The following is a 24,172-nucleotide window of genomic DNA, read 5'->3' as shown; positions in this document are numbered from 1 at the left end:
AAGCAATTTGTATTATGCTTGTTGGGGCATTCCTCACTGATGGCTGTCAGTGACATCATCATGGGAATGTGTAACAGCCACATTTTGTAAGAACAAGGTGTAGTTGGTGAACAATACAGACACTTTTCTGCCATTTCCACTGGCATCATCTCATATGATGTTATTTAAAAAAACTTCCTACAACATACTCACAACATATAAAACCTATATGCAAATCTGATGAAAGCTGCTTGTGTTTCTGAAACACATATTCCATACTGGTGGCAAGAATGTCCAAATCTACATTACAAAAATGAAAACATTACCATCCATCTAGGAGTTGCAAATGTATGAAATCCTCTTGTTGGGTAGTTTTACTAACAGGCTTTACAGCACGGCCTTCCATTAGATTTAAATGTGGCAGGTAAGTTGACAAAGTAGGGTGGGGGGTTGGGGGGACCTACCCCAATGGGGATAATTCATTTTTTTTTTAAAGTAGCATGGTGTAAAGTAAAAGTAGATGGGCTGATAAGGAATCCACTGAATTTACAGACTAAAGGTTCAGACATTTGTTTTTAAGAGAAAAATGAAAGAAGGAAACAATACAACAGATATTTTAATATGACTTTAATGTTTATTTTCTAGATTTAATTAAGATTATGAATCAGAATCAGTCTCCAACTCCGCTGTAAAGTTTATCTATTACTTCTTCTGCTCAGGCACCTGCAAATTAAAACAAAATTGTAATGCTTAAATAAAGTCATATCATCTCAGCACTAGTTACATATGCAGAAGTCATGTTAATCAGCATTATAAAAATGTATGAAATTTTCTTCACTGCACTTGTGCTTCCCTTACTATCGTTAAGCCATGATACAAGATAACTTTGCACTTACTTGTCATTTCTGGCAAGTGGATGGTGCAATCAATTTGCACAAAGATGAATTTATTTCATCCAAATATTTCATGTGAATAAAAATTCCAAATGGAGGCACTTGTCCGATCAGACAAGATATATGCATATTGTAGTTAGCTGGACTCTAGCTCTGATAGTCCTGGGCAATAGGATAAGTTGATTTTGTTATCAGTTTAGAAATGCATCCGCTTTGCAAATACTATGCTTTAAAAGACGAAACTGAATCCAATATTGATGAAATAAGAGTCATTTGGATTACCTTGTTTTTTATCATTCTGCGTTGGTTGGGTGCATATTTGAGGGTCTCTGATATGGTCTCTTCCATTCCATTTGCCTTTGCTTTGCCATTAGTTTTCAAGCAGGCTTCTGCATGAGTAATACAATGTTTTAAAATAAGTTTCACAACAAAGGATGCATTGCATTTTTCTAAATGCCAGCAATAATCAATGGAATATTTTTAAAACATGTACTTTGAAATGTGTCTCAAGTTACTTTATCAATTCATTTAAAAAATCTCTGGCAAGTCACATGAAAAACACAATTTAAATCAAGCCATACTTACTTATCAAAGACTTTCTCATTCACATCCTTTACCTCACACAATAAATATCAGCAACACCAACATTAAATTCACACAATCAGTACAAAACCTAGGTGTTACTCTGGACAGTACTCTCACATTGCACCAACATGTCATGAACATATGCAAGGCTGCGTATCTTGAGCTGAGACGCATCAGCTCCATTCTCAGATATCTTTCAGTTGATGCCACTAAAACACTTGTGTGTTCATTACTGCTTTCAAGACTGGACTATGGTAACTCAATTCTGTCTGGTTCATCTTAATATCTACTGCAGAGACTTCAAAAAGTTCAAAACATAGCTGCTTGGATCATACTTAGAGTACCACAATCAGAGCACACCTCCCCGCTGCTCTGTACCCAACACTGGCTATCCATTCGATCCAGAATCAAACACAACATTAGTTCTCTGTGCTACGTTTCACTGACAGACTCTAGTCCAACATACCTATCCGACCTCACCTATGTGTACACACAAGCAAGATACTTACACTCCTCTTCCGACAATCATATACTCATTATTCTCACTATGAAAACAAAGTCACATGGACAGCATTCTTTTGCATACCAGGGCCCAGCAACATGGAATGAATTGCCCACTGAACTTAGACACAAAGACGCAGTGATCCCATTCAAGAGTGCTCTCAAAACTACTTATTCTGACTACAAAAACAAACTTAATGACTTAATAATGTTAACTACCTTAAATATTCTCAGCATGTTTTTTATGTTTTCTAATTTCATGGTGTTTGTTTTTGTAATCATATCATTGTGTATGTTTTTATGTTGTCTAATGTTGCAAAGCGCTTAGAGCTTCTGAAGATTAGGCGCTATACAAAGTCCTCATTATTATTATTATTATATTTAGCTTGGATGAATATTTTTTAAATCAGTGGCCATAACTAAAAAATGGGATTTTGTTTTATGATCATAAAAGTATGTTGGACACCATCCATGATGTACAATGCTGTCTGACATTTCTATGCACCTAAGGTTTCCATCTCAAATATTAAAGCAAAATGCATACCGAATTTGACAGATTGATGAAAATAAAAAAAAGCAATGCTTACCATTTGAAAAGAGGCAACTGTCACTAGAATATTCTATTCAAAATGATATTAATTTTGGACACAGGGGATACCACCCCCATGTTTTCCTGACTCGTGATATGTCGGCCTATTCTGTGCACAGCTTTAAAAGATGTAATGTTTATCCATCGAGCTATAGAAATGAAATACATTTACTGTAGACTGTTTCTGTCAGCAGTTAAGTTGAGTAATTAGGTCAGGTTTATAGCTAGTTTACAAAATTCAATGTAGAATGCCAATAAATGACAAGATGTATTTTTGCAAACTAAAGTGATCTTGAAAAAAGATTAGTAAAGTTTAACATTTTATAAAAAATAAGCTATTATGTGGAAAAGAAACAACAATGAAATAGGATGCAATGTGTTTACGTCTAGTTTTGGAAGGTACCGTCTCTAAGGTACCGTCATAATTGTACCGTAGTTTAATGGGTGGAAAGGCCATTGAAAGGTAAGGGCAGTGCGGAGACCATCGAGTATGTTCCAGAATAGCTGAATCTTTGTAGATACATAGATCCATTCGTAACTTCAGTCCGCAAGCGAAACACTGTACTTCGTATCCCAATCCTGACTCGGGTCCGAAGTAGACAAATCCTGTTCTAGCTAAAACATACGAAGAAGGTAATCCTTCCCTATCCGTAGGCCATTTTTGAAACATGTCCAATCGACGGGCACAATCACAATAGTCAGGTAAGAAGACTGGAAAATGGTAGGGTTTGAACTTGGAGTTCTCACTGGATTTCTCACTCGATTCTTGCTGCGGCGAAGTCATCCTTCTGGTGGGTGGCTATCCTCTTACAACCAATGTTTTATACCGACATGTCCATACGACAAAGTAAAGTGGGTGGGAAGCCGCACTCGCTTCTGCTACACGATTTGATAGACTTTTTCCAAGGGTCGACTGACGATGTGGTGTGTGGGTAAACGTACAATCTTGTTGGGTTGATAGGTGGTCACTATCTCTAGACTGCAAGGCTTCTTTCAATATGCCAAAGTTGACCACTCGACTGGTACGATAATTCAGAGTAAGTCCTTTCACTTTACACTTCGTGTGCACTTCTCCTTGTTTGGCCCAGTATTCGTAGCCGTAATTTTTGGGACCACCACTAACGAAACTTAGAATCTTGTCATCGGGGTGCTTGTCTGTCCAGGCTCCTAAATGGTCTCCTTCGATGTCAGGGTGCTGTTGACTTGGGTGATCGATATAAATGCAACTGTCCATGTCAAAGTACAAGACACGTTCCCCTAACAGTTCTAAAGCTTCGTACAATTTTAAGCGAGCATGAGCTGTCATGTAAGCTGCAATGATGACATTTCCAAAGGGGTCATCTTCTACAAAGTTCAGATCTTCTTCGTAATTCACCAAGATCAAATCCTCACGAACGACGTCCACGTGTTTCATGAATTTGGCTTTGTCGTGAATCATCTGAAAGTAGCGGGAAGGTTCGGTCAAATACTCCGTCTTGGGTAAACACGGTCATTGTGCCATTTTACCCCACAAGCAATTTAACATCACTTTGGCAAACGATCGCCTGCCTTCGTTTTTCTCAATGTGATCTGAAGTAATGCCTTCTTGTGCCCAGAATTTCTCTCTGAATGTCTTTTGGTCTTCGGGAGTGTGACACCAGGACAGATAGCCACTGGCTTCTTGCTCAGTTTCAAAAAGGCATCCACGTAGTCTGCGAAAATGCCTTTCTGCGTGGGGTCACCCTTGTGGAATTATTGTGTCTTGGGAAAGTGGCAAATTTCGTACACTTCTAACAGTTGGTATCCCATGTTCAGAGCTTTGAACAATTCTACGCTGACCCATGTCCCCGTCAAGGCCCGTTCTTCCTGGGTGTGATGACAAGGTTGATCTTGGTTGCACGTTTCAGCACAAGTACGGCACAAAGGAAACATAAGTTTGCTTTGGCAATGGCGAGGTAAGACGGGATGGTATAGGTTCGTGGGAGGCAAAACTTTGCACTTGATCAAGCCTTCGTATTGTCGAATGTTTTTTAGGTCGATGTGTTCGGTGAACAATTGTGGGTGCCCTGCAGGAAAGCAACAATATTTGCACACGTAGGGATACAGTGAACACACGTCCAAGTATATGATTTCTTCTCCTTTCTCTTCGTCAGCTTGGTACAGCAAACAGGTGGCATTGGTCCTTCCTCCGTACAAACTATTACTTGGGTTCAGGGGGTCCATGAACTGGTAACTTTCCATGAGGCGTTTAAACTCGGGATCGGTGTTCAAACGGTGATTGTATTTGTGTTCCCACATTTCCACCGCTTGGTATCCTTCCTGTTCTAACTTTAGGCGTGGCTGACAAATGGCCTGGTACAAGTCTTCCATGGTTCGTTGTAAGAACTGATTTTTAGTGCCGCGGTCAGGGTAACAGACGGGACATCCGTGAAATAAGCAACCGTTAAACTCGTACATGATCTTGGGGTTTTCTAAGTCCCAGCCATTGCCGAATGCATTCCGATGATCTTTCGCCCTGTCCGTTGCGGGCATGCTGAATCCATTTGTCTTCCTTGTCGCACAAGTAATGCAACCAGCATGGGGCTTTGACCAAGTATTGACGTTTGACATAGTTGGTCGTTTGAGGACTGATGACAGCCACAGTGTTTTCAAGCATGAATCGTTGTCGGTAGACTAAGGAACACGCTTTGGCAATGGTGCAAGCCTCTTTTAAATGATCAACCCCTCCGTGTTCCATGAACAGTTCTCGAAATTTTCCACAGCATCGCCGTAAAATGTCCATGTCGGAACGACGATACTTTAGCATTTCTTCCTGAAAGTCGAAAGGGTCGGAGGCGTGAGCCTGGTACCAAGCGTAGAAAGTTTCTCGTTCGGTACGCATGTTGTCAGGGTCGTAATAGTGAGCCTGAGGCAAATGGGGTAGAACGGCGTGTTGATTGGCTTCTGTATTGAAAAAGTGTGGAAAGTACCCTTTAGCCATTTCTGTCATTCCAAACATTTTAGGCATTCGACTCAAAGGCATGGCTAAGTAGCTCATCGAATCTTTAAACTGCACTTGTCCCACTTGCATGAAAATGATTTTGGCTCCGTTCAAAGTGATTTTAGGACGCTCGATGCCACGTTCCGTATAACATCTCAAAAGAAACTGTCCATCATATCCGGAGAAATTGTGAGCCATCACCGTGGCATGACAATGACAATCTCCATAATAATGTTCGATGTCCTCTTGGCTCCACGTCTTGTCGATGGGGTCTAAGACCCATTGTGTGAAATCGGCTAGTGTGTTCGGTCCTTGAAAGATTTTTTCACGCCCTCCAGGAATCTTACTGCAGTGAGGGCAATAACTCAAGATAGGTTCTTGAATCACTTCTCACACGCTCGATGAGCCACGCAGAAATTAGGAATGTGAATACTGATCTCTTGCATGCATTCGAAATCGAAAAAGATGAAATTGCCTTTCTTCTTCTTGTGACCATCCTCTTTCTCTGGTTGGGATTGGTATTTTTGTATGTAGCATTGGTGTTCCAAGTCCACAATGCAGTGACAAATGTGACATTTTTTCTTTCCTGAACATACGTGTGCCTTGGTACTGTTGATACATAGACCTTGTCCACACATTGGGCACAATCTCAGGAGTTGACAAGCACATTTCTTCTGTGAACCTTGCATCTTCAGATGTTGTTGGTAACAGGCAGGGCTGACAAATGTGCGCAGACAAGCAGGACAATGCACTGGTTCTTGCCCTTCGCTCAGACAGGGTTGAGAGGCCAAACATCCTGAGCATTTCGATCCACAATGTTTGTGTTGCTCTCGATTATTATAACCATCATAAGTCACATTTCTCACAGTAATATTTGTATCCCAGGAATCCAGTGATAGTGGTAATGGTATCGAAATGGTCATCGTGATGATAGAGGTGAATGTATTTTCCATCCTTAAAGTCTTTCCCTCGAAACAACAGAGACCCGCGCACTTCTTGAGGGTGCACTTTCAAGGTGTATCGTGGAGCTAGGGCATCTTGCAATTTTTGCATCTCAGGAATGCCACAGGATGTGTCTTTGGACAGGCATGCTTGTTGTAACAGAAGTTCTGCTTCATTTCGTTGTTTGGCTCGGTTCGATTTTCGAATGTTCTCCCAGGCTCTTTTCCATTCTACCGTGTCGTTCTTGTCGGCATAGGTTCATCCCACCACGATGGCTCGGGCTAAACACATGTGGTCTTGAAAATTGTTAATTTGGACAAGACTTGTTTTGGTAATGCGAAGGTTGTTGACCAATAAGGTCTTTCTGCATTGTCCGGTCCCTTGAGGAGGAGAGACGTGGGTCATGTCCAGTGTGGCTTTTCCATCGGTGATGTCAAACTGGTCATTAGATTGTTGCACGTGTTGAATCTTGTCCATGACTTTGGAAGTGGTCAATTCTGCAGGGCTGCTAAACTCGATCCAAACAGGGGATTTCAAGCCGTCATGTTGTATGGAAAGTCTCAAGCGATCATCTTCTTTGGGTTGACATTGTCGCTTGAGTGTGGTGAGCAAAGAATCCCACATGTCGGTGATGAACCCTTTTGCTTTCTCTAACAGTACTTCAGACTTGAAATCTTTAAACTTCACTGTGTATTTGTAAGCCGTAGTTCTAAATTTTCTAGAGGGACGCTTTTCCGTCTCTCGAATGTCATAGTACTTTTCAGGGTTGACTAAGGGTGGTAAACTTTGTTTAGAGGGTTTGGATTCTGGTTCACTCATGTCCTCTTCAAAATCACTGGCATGAATTTGTGCCAAGTCTTCAGCCCTAGTACGAGGCGATAGATCACGTTTCTGCCTCTTACTTTCTTCTTCTTTCTTCTCAAATGAATTGGATCATTTCATCTCGATAGCAAAAAGTCAAATGACTAAAGTTTAAACACCATGGATTAATTTATAGTCATAGCAGACCAGCGTATATAAAGGGTATGTGTCTTGTCCTTTCACTATTCATTTCACTCTCAAACTGAGCACAACAATGGAAGAGACTACCAAGATTGAACGTTTCATCAGAGCTTTGCGAGGGGTCATTAGAAAATTCTCTTCAGACCAGCCGAGGGACTACTCTCCTTCCTTTCAAGATAAAAGTCAAGATACTTGCTATATGTGTCAGAAGAAAGGGCATTGGTCTTCAGAGTGTCCAGACCGTCAAAAAAGAAAAAAAAGGGGTTAGAAGAGACAAAAGTCAAGATACCTGTTATTATTGTCAAGAAAAAGGACATTGGTCACCAGACTGCCCAAAAAAGAAACAAGAGGAGTCAGAAGAAGAGAGGGATTCTTCAGAGGAAGAGGAAGAAGAAGAGGAAGAAAACAGACAGGTGAAGAAAAAGAAACAGGAGAAGAAAAGAAGGGAAGAAAGTGAGGAGGAAGAGGAGGAAAAGACTATGACGGTGAAGAAATTAAAAAAACAGAGAGTGAACAATGAGACAGAATAAGTCTATGAACTTTTTAAAGTGCTCTGTTGTGAATTGTGAATTGTAAATATTTATAAAAGAATAAATTAATTATAAAAGGTAAGTGTCTTTGGGTTTTGATTTTAAAATAAGAACCTACACTCACGCACACTCATACACAGACAGGTACTATTGGGTAAAATGTTTTTTTTTAGTTATTGGCAATTGAAAGCCTATCTCTTTTCGAGAGACGTGGATGGCCCTGAAAAGGGCCTTTTTTGGTGTAAGGGGTGAGTTTAAACAATCAACTTTAACTGTCTTAAGCCTTTGCCATGGCCAAGGCCTACTTCTGGACTGCGTACTGTTGATGATGATTTCGTTGAAATCACTAAGGATGGTGCAGTAGGCGTAGTCACAGGGTTGGAGTGTTTAGCTTGGGAAGGTCGTATTCTCTTCGGCCGTAATAAAGAAGTCTGATACATCTGTTTCAGACTTCTTAACTAAAATGTCTAACAGTACCGTGACCGTTTGATTTTGACACCCTTGTTTCTTTGCTGCTGCGTCTTCTTCTTCTTGTTTTTTTCTTACCTCTTCTTCTTGCTGCTGTTGCTGTAGGAGAAAAGCTTGTTCCGCTTCCTTTTGCTGTTGTATAAATTTCTCCAATTCTTCTTTCTGTCTCTGTCTAAAATTTTCCATGTGCGGTAATGAAGGAGAAGGTGACGAAGGTTCAGGAACAAATTCTTGCAAGGTAAAAAAATCCACAAAATCCCAATTCACCTCTTCTGAAAGTAAGTCTGGGTTCCCTTGGGTAGTCTCCACCATCAGTGCACCCAAACTGATCGTTTTCTGAGTTTCCGTCATGTTGAAAAACTGTCGCTTAGATTGACTACGCACAGGCGCTAGCGAATCTATATAGACTATGTGACGTCACAGACTGCTCTCTTCGGATTGGACGTGGGCTGACTGAATTTTGTAACGCGTGTTTGGATTGGTCAACAAACTCAATCCGTTTCAATCCTTCCTAGCCCTATAAATAAGTACAGTTCACTGCATTCCTTCACCTGTTACTCAGCACCCCAACATGTGGACCGATGTACAATCTTCAACGCTTGTGTCTTCGATGATGTTCCGGACGGACATATCAATGTATGTCCGATCCAACTGGACAGTTATCCACAGGACAGACACCAGCCTGTGGATGCGAAGAATCTTATGTGGAGCATCAAGGATGCCTCAAAAGAGTCTTAATCTATGGTCCTGTAGTCAGGCACAGCCTAAGGTCAAGAAGAAGATGTCACAGATGCCCTTTATGTTAAGGGTATATTAACATAAAACCAAAGGCCCTTTTCAGGGCCATTCCTATCTCTCGAAAAGATCTTGACTTTCAATTGCCTACCCCTTTTTTTATTTTTTTGTTTAAAAAAATAATAAAAAAATAGAGACCCCTCCCTGTTTCAATTTTCGCCTGTTCCATTTTCATAGACCCATCAGGTCGGGACCTTATTAAAATAGGGTCCCGACCCTGTTCCATTTCCCCTAGTCCCAAGACAGTCCCACGATTTATTCCCCATGTTCAATTTCCCTTGTCCCTAGAGTGAATAGTTTTTTTTCTTTCTCCCATGTTAAATTCCCCTTGTCCCTAGAATGGATATTTTTTTTTTTCTCCCATGTTAAATTACATAGTCCCCAGAGTGGATATACCCTTTTTAACATGGAAGTTCCCTAGTCCCTAGACCGTCCCTATTCACTACTACCATTGTCATTACCAGCCTGAAACCAAATTTAATGCCATTTGTATAAATTCATTTCAAATAAATATTATGATATAGTTGAAGTGTAAAGTCAAGCAAGTATTCTGTTTGCAGATTTTACATTTTAGATATTATAGTAAAGTCATATTTTCTCTTGTTTAGTAAACTTTATTGCAACTGGTTCCAAAATAGTAAATCTTATTTAATGTTCATTCACCAGAATAGGTATTAATACAATCCCGAATTAACTGTATGGTACTAAAATATACCCTGATCTTGTGTGAGATTGTAATATACAGAACTATACCTCAAGACAACAATAATATATTGAATTTATATTGTATCAAGACTGTCATGGTTATGAACTCCAACTTTATTCAGGTTTTTTCATAATAAATGATCATCTTGTGCTATGGTTGAAAAGAAATCAAAGTTCAGTTTAACTCCATTCTCTCCACATTTGTAAGTTGTTAAGAGGCATACTCATCCTCAGTGTTATAGTAAAATGTAATCTTATTTGGATCAATCTTGGTGGTGTAATATATGAATGGAGAAAGAATATTATCATCCAGATTAAAATATGTTTTATTCAGACTCTACTAAAATTTTTAGTTGGATATGGGTTACGGAGCCTGATGTGTACGAACAAAGCAATGTGTACCATGACCTTTTTAATTTAACATTTTAAACTCCTGCAGAAGAAAGAGATTTTTTAGATCCATTAATCTGTATTAACAAAAACATTTCTTCAGTATGATTTTCAATTACTTAGTATTGACAAAACTCATATTTTAAAGTTGTTGTTTTTTTGTGTTTGGTTTGGCCTTTTATGGTAAACCAACACAAGTAAGTTATTTAGTGCCAAGGCACTTTAAGTATAGTGCCTTGCCCAAGGACACACCATGGTAGCTAACCCAGGTTGGTCTGATGGTAGAATTTGAACCTACCTTATTTCACAGGTCCAGAAAGCTAACCACTGAGCCACTACAGCTCCCCATCTTATTGTGGAATGCTGGTATACTTTATGATCAAGAAGGATGGGTTGGGGTATGCATGTTGCATCTGAAAAAAGTGATGGAATTTTTGTTTACATAATATTTTAGTCATACAATATGAATCATTTTCTATAGATTTAAGATGTATCAGATCAAGTTAAGAAAAATCATATATTCTGTTTCCTGGGAATGTACTAAAATTCACTGTTATTGTTTGATTTTTTGGTAGTAAGCTTACTTGGTATTTTTTTCTTTTTAACTTGAATACCTAATTTGTTAACATCCTATTCTAAATCTTCAGAGTTCTGTCTATTAAGTGACAACTGTTGATACATGTAGGGAAGTTTTTGTTTATATCTTTTGATTTTTGTGATTCTGGAAGTTGCAGTATTTGTTGTTGTATTATAACCATTTCAGTAATTTAATGAATGCAGAGTATACTGCTCTATAAATGAAATTTAAGTGAAAATAATGTAAAAGTATGTTTCACTGCAAATATAAATTGTTTAAAATAATATATCATTTATCATATGACTATTCAATTGTGGTAACTAGTATTCCATCCAATATCTATATATTAAAATATGTCTTTTCATACAGCTGGTGATCATTTAGATACAAGTCCAATTGAACATAATCAAATTATCAATGCAGGTGTTTTTATTAGTAGTAGTATTGCAAGTATAAGTGTTAGTATTAAGATTTCATATACAGGTATGATAAGTGTATCATAATGTTTAAATGATGCTCCTTGTTACAACATAAAATATGTTCATTGAAACAAATGGTTCACTGGTAAATTGGCAGCAAAGGTCTTCACTGAATTATGTTGCATAAACTATTTTACAATAAAACATATATGATGCATCTCAATTATGATGAATGTGAGGAGGAGGATTAATAATAATGCAATTTAAGTTATCTTCATAACATAAGTTCTAGCAGATGTGTAATTTTTATGTGGTTCATCATCAGTTTGAAACTGGTCTGTGATTTCTGGATCTGGACATACCTGGTCCCCTGCTGTTGTGCTGCTATGGTCTTTACAGTTCATTAGGATATCAGTTACACTTGGTTTACATTTAGAACCCCATGGGATGGAATGCCCAGTTTGAAACTGAGAGAATGGTTAATTATCCATAATATAACTCCTGCAGTTATTATTAGGTTTGATATCAAGGTCTTTCTTTAAAAGCTTTTCAACTCAGGTTCTGTTCTACCATACAGATAAATAAAGTCAAATTCAAGGCTTTCAGATTTGTCCAGTTTGTTTCATGTGTTGCGGCAGACAGACTGTATATTGCCACTGTACCATATAAATATCAGTGCTTAGTCTGCTCTCAGTTGCTGTGGTTTGATTAGTTACAAGTGTCATCACATGTGACTAATTATTGACCAATGTAATGAAACTTGTATAATTAGAAGGCTGTATTTAAAAACTCTAAAGATCTTAAAAAGAAAATTGGATCGGGGTAAGTAAAACCTTTTACTTTGACCATTTGGCTAGAAAATAATTTTCAATAAGTTTAAATTGGATAATAGTAATATAATAATTAATTACACAAATCAGAATAAAAGCTATTTGCATATCCCCTTACAGCTGTTGCTTTTTCATAGTACTAAGTAGAATAAAGTATAGTTAAGACAGATAGCTTTAAGCTAGAATTAAACTCAAATAAATTGCAAGAAATCAAAACAAACCCAGGATTAAAACTAAAGAAATATCCCGTCATATATACCTTACATCAAATAAAGAAACTCAAGATGGATAACAACAAAATTAATGTCACATCATCAAATAGTTATCTCAGCTGCCTGGTCAACCTAAAGGCAGATAAACTAAGGCAAACTTACTCCGAAGCAGTCTCATCCCCCCTAAGAGAAAAACGACAGATACAGTTCTTAACGCCAATTTTCAACTCGACCCCAACTGACTCGATGAGTAGACTCTACCTGTCACCAAGCGTAAACGAGAATGTGGACAATCTACCGAGTAACCGCAAAACTACATCTGACATGAGTACCCAAACTGAGGAACAATACTCAACAAGCACAAAAACAACCCAGACCACGCTGGTTAAAAACACTAGCAGCCAGGGGACTCAAACTGAGAACCTACTAGATGAAACAGAACGCCCTCACCCTACCACAAATAAAGCAGTCACACACGACTCAACAAAAGGTAAGAATAATAGGAAAACCAAATCCCAAATACCAGTTAGAAAGAATAAGGAACACACTAACTGTCAGAATACAAGACCCAGCAAGCCGGTTATGGACAACGAAACAAAGTCAGCTAAAGAGACAAACACCAGGGGAAAAAAGACCAGTCTGCAAAATATCCAAAACAAGAAACACCCCGCTGAACTGACTCTCTTCGTCAAGGGAGTAAATTCCAAAATAACGAAGTTAGCCTTTAAAACCATAGCATGGCAATTGAACAAACATCACCAAGGAGAATTCACGCTTAAAAGCACTAGAGACGACTTGCTGATAATCAAATGCACCACTGAACAACAGATTGCCAAATATATGGAAATTGAAAGAATAGACCAAATAAATGTTCAGGTCACTAGACACAACAGAACAAAACAACACATAGACCCAAACCCCCCAAAAACACACAACAAAGGAGTCATATACGTATCAACTCAAAATAAAACCAATGAAATAGTAGACTACATAAGGAGTAAAGGACAGGAAGTAGAGAAAGCAATCCGCCTAAAAACAAGAAGGGGAAAGGATAGCACTGCAGTGGTACTCTTTTTTAAGGGCGCCACCCCAGAAACTATCAAAATAGCCGAAAAACTCAAGGCTAAAAAAATTTTTGCTTTCAAAAACAAACCACGGTTCTGTGGCAACTGCAAAAATTGGGGGCATTACTCTAAGAGTTGCGGAAACCTATTCCGGTGCAATCAATGTGGTCTTCACCACCCAGACCGGAAAACATGTAGCGCCACCAATCAGCACTGCACTAACTGTAGTGGTAACCACAAACCAAACCACGCAGAATGCCCCAGGGCTCTTAGAGAAGCCCTAATAGTCGAATATATGATCTCCCATGGGGTAAACTATAAGCAGGCCAAAACAAAAATCAGGATACCAAAAACAAAATAAATAGGTAGCACCCTCACTGGTAGGAAACACGCATAAAACGAAAACAACAGTAAATTAAACAAACTATTAAGACTTTTTGCACTAGAGATGGATTCCAGAGCAGAAATCAAAATATGGCAATGGAATGCACGCGGCCTTAGGGCCCACGCTGACCAACTAAATAACAAAATACTTGAACAGGAAAGAAAACCAGATGTTATATGCATACAGGAAACCCACCTAAATGATACCTCACGTATCCCAAACATCATAGGCTACAACACCAAATACCTAAAGCATCGATCCCCCACAGCAAGAGGAGGGGGGTTAGCAACCTTTGTTAGAGATGGAATTACATCAGAAATGCATAAATTAACAGATAGTAGACCGCCCAATGACTTCGAAATACAGATAGTCAAAATAGCCGCTCAAACTAAGCAGGTACTAATCGTTAACCTCTATGAAACAAATGAGCAGCGCAATTTAAGTGCAGACGAAACAATCAAAATGATTAAAGACTGTGGAGAATGGGTGGTAATATGCGGGGACTTCAATGCGCACAATGAACTATGGGGGAGTCAAAAGACGGACATTAAAGAAAAAATTGTAGAAAAATGGGCACAAAAATGCAACTTAGTTTTTCTAAACAACGGAATGCACACCCGGATAGATGACAGAACAGGCCACACATCAGCAATAGACCTATCTCTATGCACACCAAGATTAACAGGCATTTCTGATTGGCAAGTTGATGAAAGCGACCCTATGGGAAGTGACCATTACCTTATAAATATAGAAATACAAATTAGAATACCTCAAAATAAAGCGTCCTTCACACCAAGATGAAAATACGAACAGGCCAACTGGATTAGGTTCAAACAGATAGGTGACTCAATCGACCCAGAAACCATATATCACCGGGACATTGAGACCTTTAATGACAAATTAATAGAAACCATTAACACAATGGCCCAAGAAACAATTCCTAAAACTAAAGGAGTAGCACCCAAACCCACGGTGCCCTGGTGGAATAATGAATGTAAAATAGCAATTAAAGAGAAAAAAAGAGCTCTAAACAAATTCAAAAGAACTAAAAATAATAGGGACTTTAACTACTACAAGGAAAAGGAAAAAACTGCCAAACAAACTATTATGATAGCTAAACAAAACTCATGGAGAGAATTCTGCTCAAAACTAGATATTAACACAAAATCGAAGGAGGTGTGGCAAAGAATTAAAAAAATGAGAGGCAAAACTAAATCAATAACCCCCAACATACCTGGACAAAACAACAAACATAAGGCAGAATTATTCGCAAACTATTTCGCCAACATGTGTAGCAATACCAACTTAGAGGATAAGTTTAAAAATCATAAAAGGCAATTTGAGGAAAGCAACTCTGACAACATAAAGGAAGCAGGAAATAATGACGGCCCACTAAACCTTCCGTTTACAGAAGCCGAATGGAGAAAGGCCCTCGCCGGCAAAAAGACCACATCCCCCGGGGAGGATACTTTGGGGTATGAAATGTACAAGAACCTACCCAAAAAACTTGTCACAATTGCACTTAACCTCATTAATAAAATATGGGAAACCGGTACCATACCTATAAGATGGAAAAAGGCAGTAGTGGTCCCGATTCTTAAGCCTGGAAAACCCTCAAGCGATATAAAATCATACAGGCCCATATCACTAACAGACAATATATGTAAAATAATGGAAACTATGGTAAACAACAGGCTGAAATACCATTTAGAAAGCAAAGGACTACTAGCTAATACACAGAGCGGGTTTCGCAACTACCGAAGCACAATAGACCAACTCATGAGACTAGAAACCGCTGTCAAATTAGCATCTAGAGAAAAATTTTAAAAATCCAGATATGTTACAGCCATCTTCTTAGACATGGAAAAAGCATATGATCTAATGTGGACTAAGGGACTGATAAGTAAACTTAAACCATACGGAATAACTGGCAATATATACAAATTTATTGCTAACTTCCTAACCGATAGAAAGATACAAGTCAGACTAGGACAAGACTACTCCGAACGATACAAACTGGAAAATGGCACGCCACAATGAAGCGTAATCAGCCCAACTTTATTTAATATAATGATAAACGACCTGGAAACAGCGGTAAAACCCAACCACCTTGACTTATCCCAATTCGCCGATGACAGCGCCGTATGGAAAACTGGCAACCCAGCCAGCAGAGAAACGACCAAGCACTTACAAAAAGGACTAAACGATATAGGAAATTGGACAGATAAATGGGGATTTAAATTGTCACCTCTAAAAACAGTAGGCATAGTTTTCAATCCGGGAGGTGGCCACCCCCCACCCACTCCAAACTTAACCCTAAAGGGGGTACCCATCAAATTCGAAAAACAAGCGACACTCCTAGGTATGGTATTCGACCACGAACTCACGTGGGCAGCTCATATCCAAGAACTCGTAACGAAGTGCAAACGAGACATCAACCTCCACAGAAACCTCAGAGGGGTGAATTGGGGGGTTGATCAAAAAACACTCGTTACCCTATATAGAGCACTTATAAGAGCAAAATTGGACTACGGTTGCCAGGTATATGGAGCGGCGAACGCCACGTTACTAAAGAAACTAGACACAGTCCAATCAAAAGCGCTAAGGGTATGCACCGGCGTCCTAAATGGTACCCCCACACAAGATATCTTAATAATAGTAGGAGAACCCCCGCTAGACCTAAGGCGGAAGGAATTGATGCTGCGATACTCGACTCGAATATCAATACACCAACCCAACCACCTCACGCTACAAGCCCTCTTAGCATGCGACAAACCATTTGATACAAAAGGAAAAAATAAAAAAATACCTAGTGGGAAAATAATTATAGAATTAAAAAGGAAATTTCAAATCGCAAATATCAACCCAGAAAAAATAAGGTACTACCCAGACCCCCCGTGGACCTGTCCCACACCACAAATAGATCTTAGCTTACGTAAACTAGGACAAAAACAAAATGACCCGATAGGACTAAGAGCATCAATACTAACGTACATTGACAACAAATACGAGACATACACGCAAATCTTCGCAGATGGATCAAAAACCAAAAATCCAAATAAAACTGCAGCAGGGATAGTGATCCCAAAATTAGATGTCGCCGTTGGAAAAAGACTCCCAGACCAATGCGCTATATACACGGTAGAATTCATGGCAATACTAATGGCATTAACATACGTCAAAACATACCCCACAACTAAGGCAGTCATTCTAAGCGACTCTTACAGTGTACTACAATCGTTAGCAACAGACCAATCCAAGAGCAGACCTAATATGATTAATCATGCAAGATCGCTACTTAAAGAGATTGAAAAAAACAACAAACACGTTGAATTCGTATGGATACCCTCTCACATCCATAATCCCAGGCAATGACAAAGCAGATGCAGAAGCAAAAAACGCCACAAACGAACCAAAAGCCCAAAATATAGCATACAGCGTCACTGAAATCAATAACATGGGACAAGATCAATGACATGTGGCAAGAGCTATGGGAAAAATCGGATGCAAACAGTCTAATACACACGATGATGAAAAAAGTAAGTAGAAAAGTCGAAAGTCCGACCTTCAAAAATCCATACGATATAACAATAATAAATAGAATAAGAACAGGTAAAACACTATTGGCAGGATGCGCAGGGAAACACATAAAAAGGGGACCAACCGAAAACTGCCCCTACTGCCCAACTCCAGAAACAATCGCACACTTAATAAATATATGCCCCAAATACAACCAGGAAAGGGCCGAACTAAAATCTCAACAGGAACAAATAGGAGAACGGTGGACATACCCGGAGTTACTTGTGGCAAAAAACAATAACATAGGAATGACCTATAATAACATCATGACATTCATTAACAAAATAGGCAAAAGGGGACAAATCTAAACCGAATGAAGGGTTGGGTATAAAGAGAGACCATGTAAAGAAATTAAAACCAATAAACCTAAAAGATCGAACCAAAAAAGAAAAAAACCAATCAAAATATTACAAATCACTGTTTGGGAATTGTGACGGCTGGCTCGGGCTAGTGGGTTCACAGACTGACACCGCCGCTCATAACCCGAACAATAAAAACCAGATAAGGACGAATATTACAAAATCACTGTTTTGGAATTATAATGGCATGCTAGGCCCCGTAGGTTCAAAAAAAAAAAAAAAAAAAGAAAAAAAGGAAAAAAAAAAAAAAAAAACAAAAAACAAAAAAAAAAATATTAAAAAGTAAATCAAAGACCAGTCAAAATATTACAAATCACTGTTTGGGAATTGTGACGGCCGGCTCGGTATCGTGGGTTCACAGACTGGCACAGCCGATCATAACCCGAACAATAAAAACCAGATAAGGACAAAATATTACAAAATCACTGTTTCGGAATTATAACGGCATGCTAGGTCCCGTAGGATCAAAAAAAAATAAAAAAAATATAAAAAAATAAAAATAAAAAAAATATACATTAAAATAAATCACAAATAGCTAAGCTAAACAAAAATAACAGGTAAATAGCCAAGTGGTCAAAGCGAAGGGAAACAAAGGCAATCAAACCACCTCCCTCGAAGAAAACATCTCACGGCGAACATGGCAGTATCAAAAGGACGAGAAGACCAAAATAGAAACGGACACGGGATAAGGCAGAAAGAGCTGAAATAAAGAAGAGCAGGAAAAGGCACAGGATGAAGTTAAACGTCCTAAGGCAGTAAAAGAAGAAAGAACAGGACACTTGCAGACCTTGGGGAATGAAGGCAGAAACAATGAAAAGAGTATGCCTCAAATAATCAAACCACCCCCACCCCCCAGTATGAAAAGAATTGCCTTCCCGAAATCAAACAAAAGAAATAAGGCCACCCCCCCCCACATCTACTTATAAGTGTGAATGAGAAAGTGAGCGTGAATGTGTGTTGTCGGGATATGTGGGAAAAGCAGAAAAACGAACAAAAATGTCTATAGCCATCACACAAATATAGCATACACACTCCCTACCCACCTTTTTTTTCTTTTCTTTTCTTTTTTTTTTTCTTTTTTACAAACAAATTTTACCACATAGGGCTTTCATTCTGACCCACGAAAGCCCTCTTTTGACCAACAACTTACTGGCCCTGAAACACACTGATTGGTTTAAAGCCACACGTACGAAATACTTAACCAAATTGAGATCTCCAAAACAAAATAAAGGGCTACTAAAAGCCTACTAGATGTGAAAAAATTTTCGGAAAATTCAAGTACGCAAAGTACACAAAATTTAATAGACCTTACAAAAGATAGGAAAATTCACAACTCAGGAATATCTGAAGCGTATGTGACAATCACATGTTTGGCAAGATAGTACAGGAATAGCCCAATAAATATAGGGAACTGGGCATTGATTGCAACGAAAATTTCATAATACTGCTGCTGGTGTGCTTCGGTTACTGCCTGAAATGAGAGAGGAAGGAGATGCAGGATGCAGAAACAGACCACCAACGGAGTACAACGATGGAGAAGGTTGCAGCGATGAGAGCCTGGGCGGGACCTTTTGGGGCACCTGGGCTTCGGCTTGCTTGCTTGGGGGCATTGTATAAGTTAATCGCTAAATTCAAAAAGTACACAAACGTGTACAAACTAAACAGTCGCACATACCGAAAGGTGCACGTGACTTTAATCCAATGAATGAATGAAATGTGTGCTAGAGGGTAGGGTTAGCAGTTATACTCCCAATTATGTTTGTGATGAGCAAAAGCAGCTGCACAAATTTGAGCTTTTAGTTTGGTTCTGGTAGGGTCAAAGGATGCAGGTACATTTTACATTCATTTTTTACTAGAAATAGCTATTTTCAATATTTTTCTGTGACAAGGCAACTAAAAGAATCAGTATGTGCCTTATGCATGAATAAAGTTCACTAGTACTATAACAAATTAGCATACTTTTCATCACCCCTCTACCATCAAGATTTTTTTATATTTACCTCTGTAGCAGACACAAATAAAAGTCGGCAGCTCATTTGCAGACTAAGTTACGCATATGATCTCCAATGCTCATCTAACTGTGACAGGCAGTCACCAACAAGCCAACCTATTTCCATGCCTAACTCAAAGTAAATCTGAACCACATTATAGATTTAGCTTATGTGTAAATTTATAAATGCTAGGCTTGTGATAATTAGGTTCATGCCTTCTACCTTAAAAATTAGAGGGATGTCAAAATACGAAACTATCCAGTGAGACCTATGATGTTAATTTTAATCCCTATGGGATTTGTGACATAAAAAACCCAAATGCTTTATGTATTAAAAGGTAACTAATGGGGGCAGGATCTGCAGTGAATCAATGGTTAGTATGCTAGACTCCTGATAAAAATGTTTGTGTTAAAATCCTGTTATCAAGTCAACCAGGTTACCTACTGCAATGTACCCTTGCCTTACTCCAATTCCCTCAGTACTCAGTAAACAACTAGTTTGCTGTACATAACAAAACCAGTCCATATTGATTTTACATATTTTACTAAATCCTGACAAAAATAATTCTCTAAATAAAGAATGATTAATATGTGATGGTCTCACATGTAATCAAACTCTTCCAAGCTTTTAATGATATGAACCGATTTATCAATGTTTATCAAATTTGCATGAAAAACTATTTCTTATTTGTCATCAAATATGTTCAATGTTTTGATCATATAAGCATTTCTGCTACATTAGATCAAAATAATCTTTTTGTCAGAAATAGAGCCCTTATAGTATTTGCAAGGTCAACCAATCAGATGCAGAATTTGAGTTTAATATGAATGAATATTTTTTTTACAAAATTGCTCTTTTGCTATATCTTGATGAGATAAATCTATTCACCAAGTCTGATGAAATTAATGAGAAATAGTTTTAAGAGCAGTAGCAAGAATGGCTAGTGAGATGTAGAACCACCACATTATATGCATAGATTTTGCTTATAGCCTCAGACATACAAGCAAATAATTAAACAAGTCAGATCTAAATTGGATCATAAACACTGTTGTGCAAATCATAAGAAACTCTGCCAATCAGATGCAAGGTCACTTCACTACCATACCTTTATCACACTCATAATAAGCATCATTGTGAAACTTGACTCTATAAGCCCAATGGCCAAGCATGATCAAACTTGAATCAGCAGTAGTGGTTATAACCTCATGTATTTGTATGCATCTTCACTTCTTCAATCTAGATCTCATTTATATAAGCATGTATTCTACGTTTAGTAAAAACTGCACTACATGTATAAATATTGCATGCGGTGGTAACATACTCAGATGAAAGATCACCTTATTATTATTAATGGTTAACACTCATCAAACTTCAAGGACAACTTAATGATTTTAGCCTATATTGTGGAAGTTTGGCTTTTAGGCTGGTTAAAAAACTCAACTAATCTTATACATGATCACATGTATATACTTGGATTTTGCTCATTATTAGATTTATCCAAGATGTTGATTTAAGCCCAAAACCAAGTTTTATATAAACAAATTGATCAGAACTATGGACTCCAAAGTAGCTAATTTCTTACTGTTGAAAGACAGAAGGGGATGTGAAATAAATAACACACTCTGGACCATTACATAAACCCACTTAGCCTTTTGACCAGTTGAGATAAAATATCAACAATAATGTTAAATAAGATTGATAAATTATGTTTTCTCACATTACCTCTAGCCCTTTTCAACATGGATGGTATTTTTCTTCCACATATGTCAGCTCTTAATTAGTGGCCCTTTCCCATCATGAATGTTGTAGGTGAAACTCTCAGAATTAGGCTTTTTAATTTATATCTGTAGAAGAAAAAAACTATTGGTCTGCATATATCAATGTCACCATTTCTGTATTAGATTAAAATACCATATGTGTGTGTGTGTGTGTGTGTGTGTGTGTGTGTGTGTTAATTTTAGAATTTAAGCAAACTTGTCTCCATGTGTTTATTTTAAAACTGATGATGATAACACATAACAGGTTCAATGGATAAAATGTTATTTCTTACTTCTTACAACTGCTCATTATATCTGAATTTACATTCAATGTTTGTTTTAATTAACATATTTGGGATATTGGGCAAATTATTTATTTTGTAGTTTATCATTATATCATTTACCAGTCTTTTATCATTCAAATATGTAATATAGTACCATTATACTGACTTCATATTCTATATGATATCCCAGCAATACATATTAAGCAGATAAGTGCAAATAAAAATGTTCAGAATGTAAAATTTACTCCAAGCTCAAAGAAGATCAGCAAAAGATAATATCCAACAAATTACCAAACAAAAAGCGAAGTTAACGCAGTTACCTTTATTATGACGTCTCCAACACCAACGGTACTGTACAGCTACGTCTTCTGAGTTTTACCGTCATCTTGTCTTTCAAACCAGAATTAATTTCTTGAGCTCTTACAAAATGAAGAAACTTTTAAATACTATAATTTAAGCAGCTTCTTTACATGCCATCAGATAAATTATGGCACAGTGTTATGTCTGTCAGCAAAACGCAACTTCACATTTGGACGGTGCGCTGTGTGGGCATCGCCGACACAGCAACTGACATGAATTCTCTATTAGCAGACAATGATTCGGAATAAATCCTTCGCAAATCTAACATTCTCGATTTTTCATAGTTCCACTTTTCATTGTTGTATCTGTTTGATTGTACAATTGCTAATGATGTTCAATGAATCAACTTCAATTCATCTGCTGTCTGAAATCCCGGTTCAGTTGGTATTTTCTTCCGCGCATGATGCCGTGTAAATAAAAGATACGGTCGACATTCAAAGTGGTTTAGGTTAATTTATTATTTTTCTTTATTAAGGTCATTTGCAGAAAGTGTTTCGCTAGGGTGAGAAAAAAAAAATATAACAAAAAGAAAACTTTCTTTTCCAACGCTAATACTGTATATATTTCAATTTGTGATTGATGCTATAAATAAAAAAAAATGATAATAAAGCATTTTAGCCCGTGGCTTCGGCACGGCACTCGTTTTTGTGGGTTTTTTAAAATGTTGTTAGTGTTGTTTTGGGGTTGTTTTTTGTGTGTGTACCACACTAAAAAACATACCAGGTATTAGGCCTAACGTAGGAAAAGAAATTATCCTCTATTTATTACTATTCTTACTGTCAAATGACGCAAAAGTGATCAAATTGCTATTAAGATTTTGTTTTGTATAACACTTACCGCTCGTTTTCCTCGAGATAAAGCAGCCACTTCAAAATGATTATAAAATCTGTGACAGATGAAAAACGTGGTTTAAATAATTCGTAATCGCCTGCCTTAAAATACTGTAGGAATTTGCTAATGTATTTCATGGCCCTCGTTTGAATAGATACCAACGATCATGTATATCGACCAAATTTTGTATATTCCTGCCCACAATCATGTATTTTGTATTAAACCGTATATTACACGAGCGCTCTGTGGCAAACTCGGGGGGGGGGGGTCTCTATTATACCCAGAGGCGTAGCTATGATATTTTGCGCCCGGGGACGAACTATAAAATTGGCGCCCCAGCCCCCTCCCCGTTTAATCACATTTTTGAATATTACCCTTGTTTACTTATTATAATGTAACGTTGTAAGCCTCATTTTGGCGCCCCTGTACCTTGGCGCCCGGGGACATATGTACTCCCCTTCCCCCCCCCCCCCCGCTACGCCTCTGATTATACCTGCTGTATCAGTTGAGAAATATATTGAACAGATCAGGCCCCAATACTCTCGCTCTGAAAAACATTAAAATAATTATATGCAGAATATCGGTAGGTCTCCCTCTTGCCGAAAATGTCAGCACCATATATATTTTGCAAGTAATGTAATGGGTATAATAACACACACACACACACACACACACTTTTTTGGGAGTGGGGGGGGGGGGGCAACGGACAGATGCCCCCATTTCCCAAAAAAAATAAAAAGTATTTTATATTTGTGTATTTCCCCCTCAGATGTGTTCTACGTTTTATTAAAACAAAATTTTATATAAAAAATTTAGTTTTTAGAATTTTTGATGGGGTATTTATGTTTCCATAGTGTTATCTAAAGGGTTGTTCGTCCGAGTCTGGTTTCCCTCACCTTGCTCGAAGTTCATTCCCTTGAAATGTTTTGTAACCTTTGCTATATGTCGCCTAGGTCTCAGTGTTTGCTATATGTAATGGTGTTATATTGTGTGTATGCTATATTTTCTTTATGTTTGAGACAGCAAGTATAGATCAAATATCTTTCCCAGTTGTATTTCTTCCTTTATGATGTTATATTGTATCTTTTAATTTGTTTTATGGTTTTCTAATTTTGACGATGGAATGGTGTACTATTTAGACTTTGTTTAAAAAAAATAATTTCCTATTTTATTATTCGAGTGATAA

At 37.9% G+C, this 24,172-nt stretch overlaps 1 long non-coding RNA gene across 1 annotated transcript; it reads right to left on the bottom strand.

The window, feature by feature from the left end:
• Positions 1–604: 604 nt before the first annotated feature.
• Positions 605–23,606, bottom strand: LOC149808116 (uncharacterized). The gene is made up of 5 exons (XR_016419016.1): positions 22,116–23,606; positions 21,477–21,598; positions 10,637–10,751; positions 1,155–1,261; positions 605–702 (listed from the first exon to the last, which is right to left on the bottom strand). It is a non-coding gene; the product is annotated as an uncharacterized LOC149808116 (long non-coding RNA).
• Positions 23,607–24,172: the final 566 nt, after the last annotated feature.

Source organism: Sinohyriopsis cumingii, chromosome 1 (genome assembly GCF_028554795.1).
Source record: "Sinohyriopsis cumingii isolate HCF-2022 chromosome 1, ASM2855479v2, whole genome shotgun sequence".
In the NCBI taxonomy this organism is placed as follows: domain Eukaryota; kingdom Metazoa; phylum Mollusca; class Bivalvia; order Unionida; family Unionidae; genus Sinohyriopsis; species Sinohyriopsis cumingii.
This window is presented reverse-complemented; position numbering and strand designations above follow the sequence as displayed.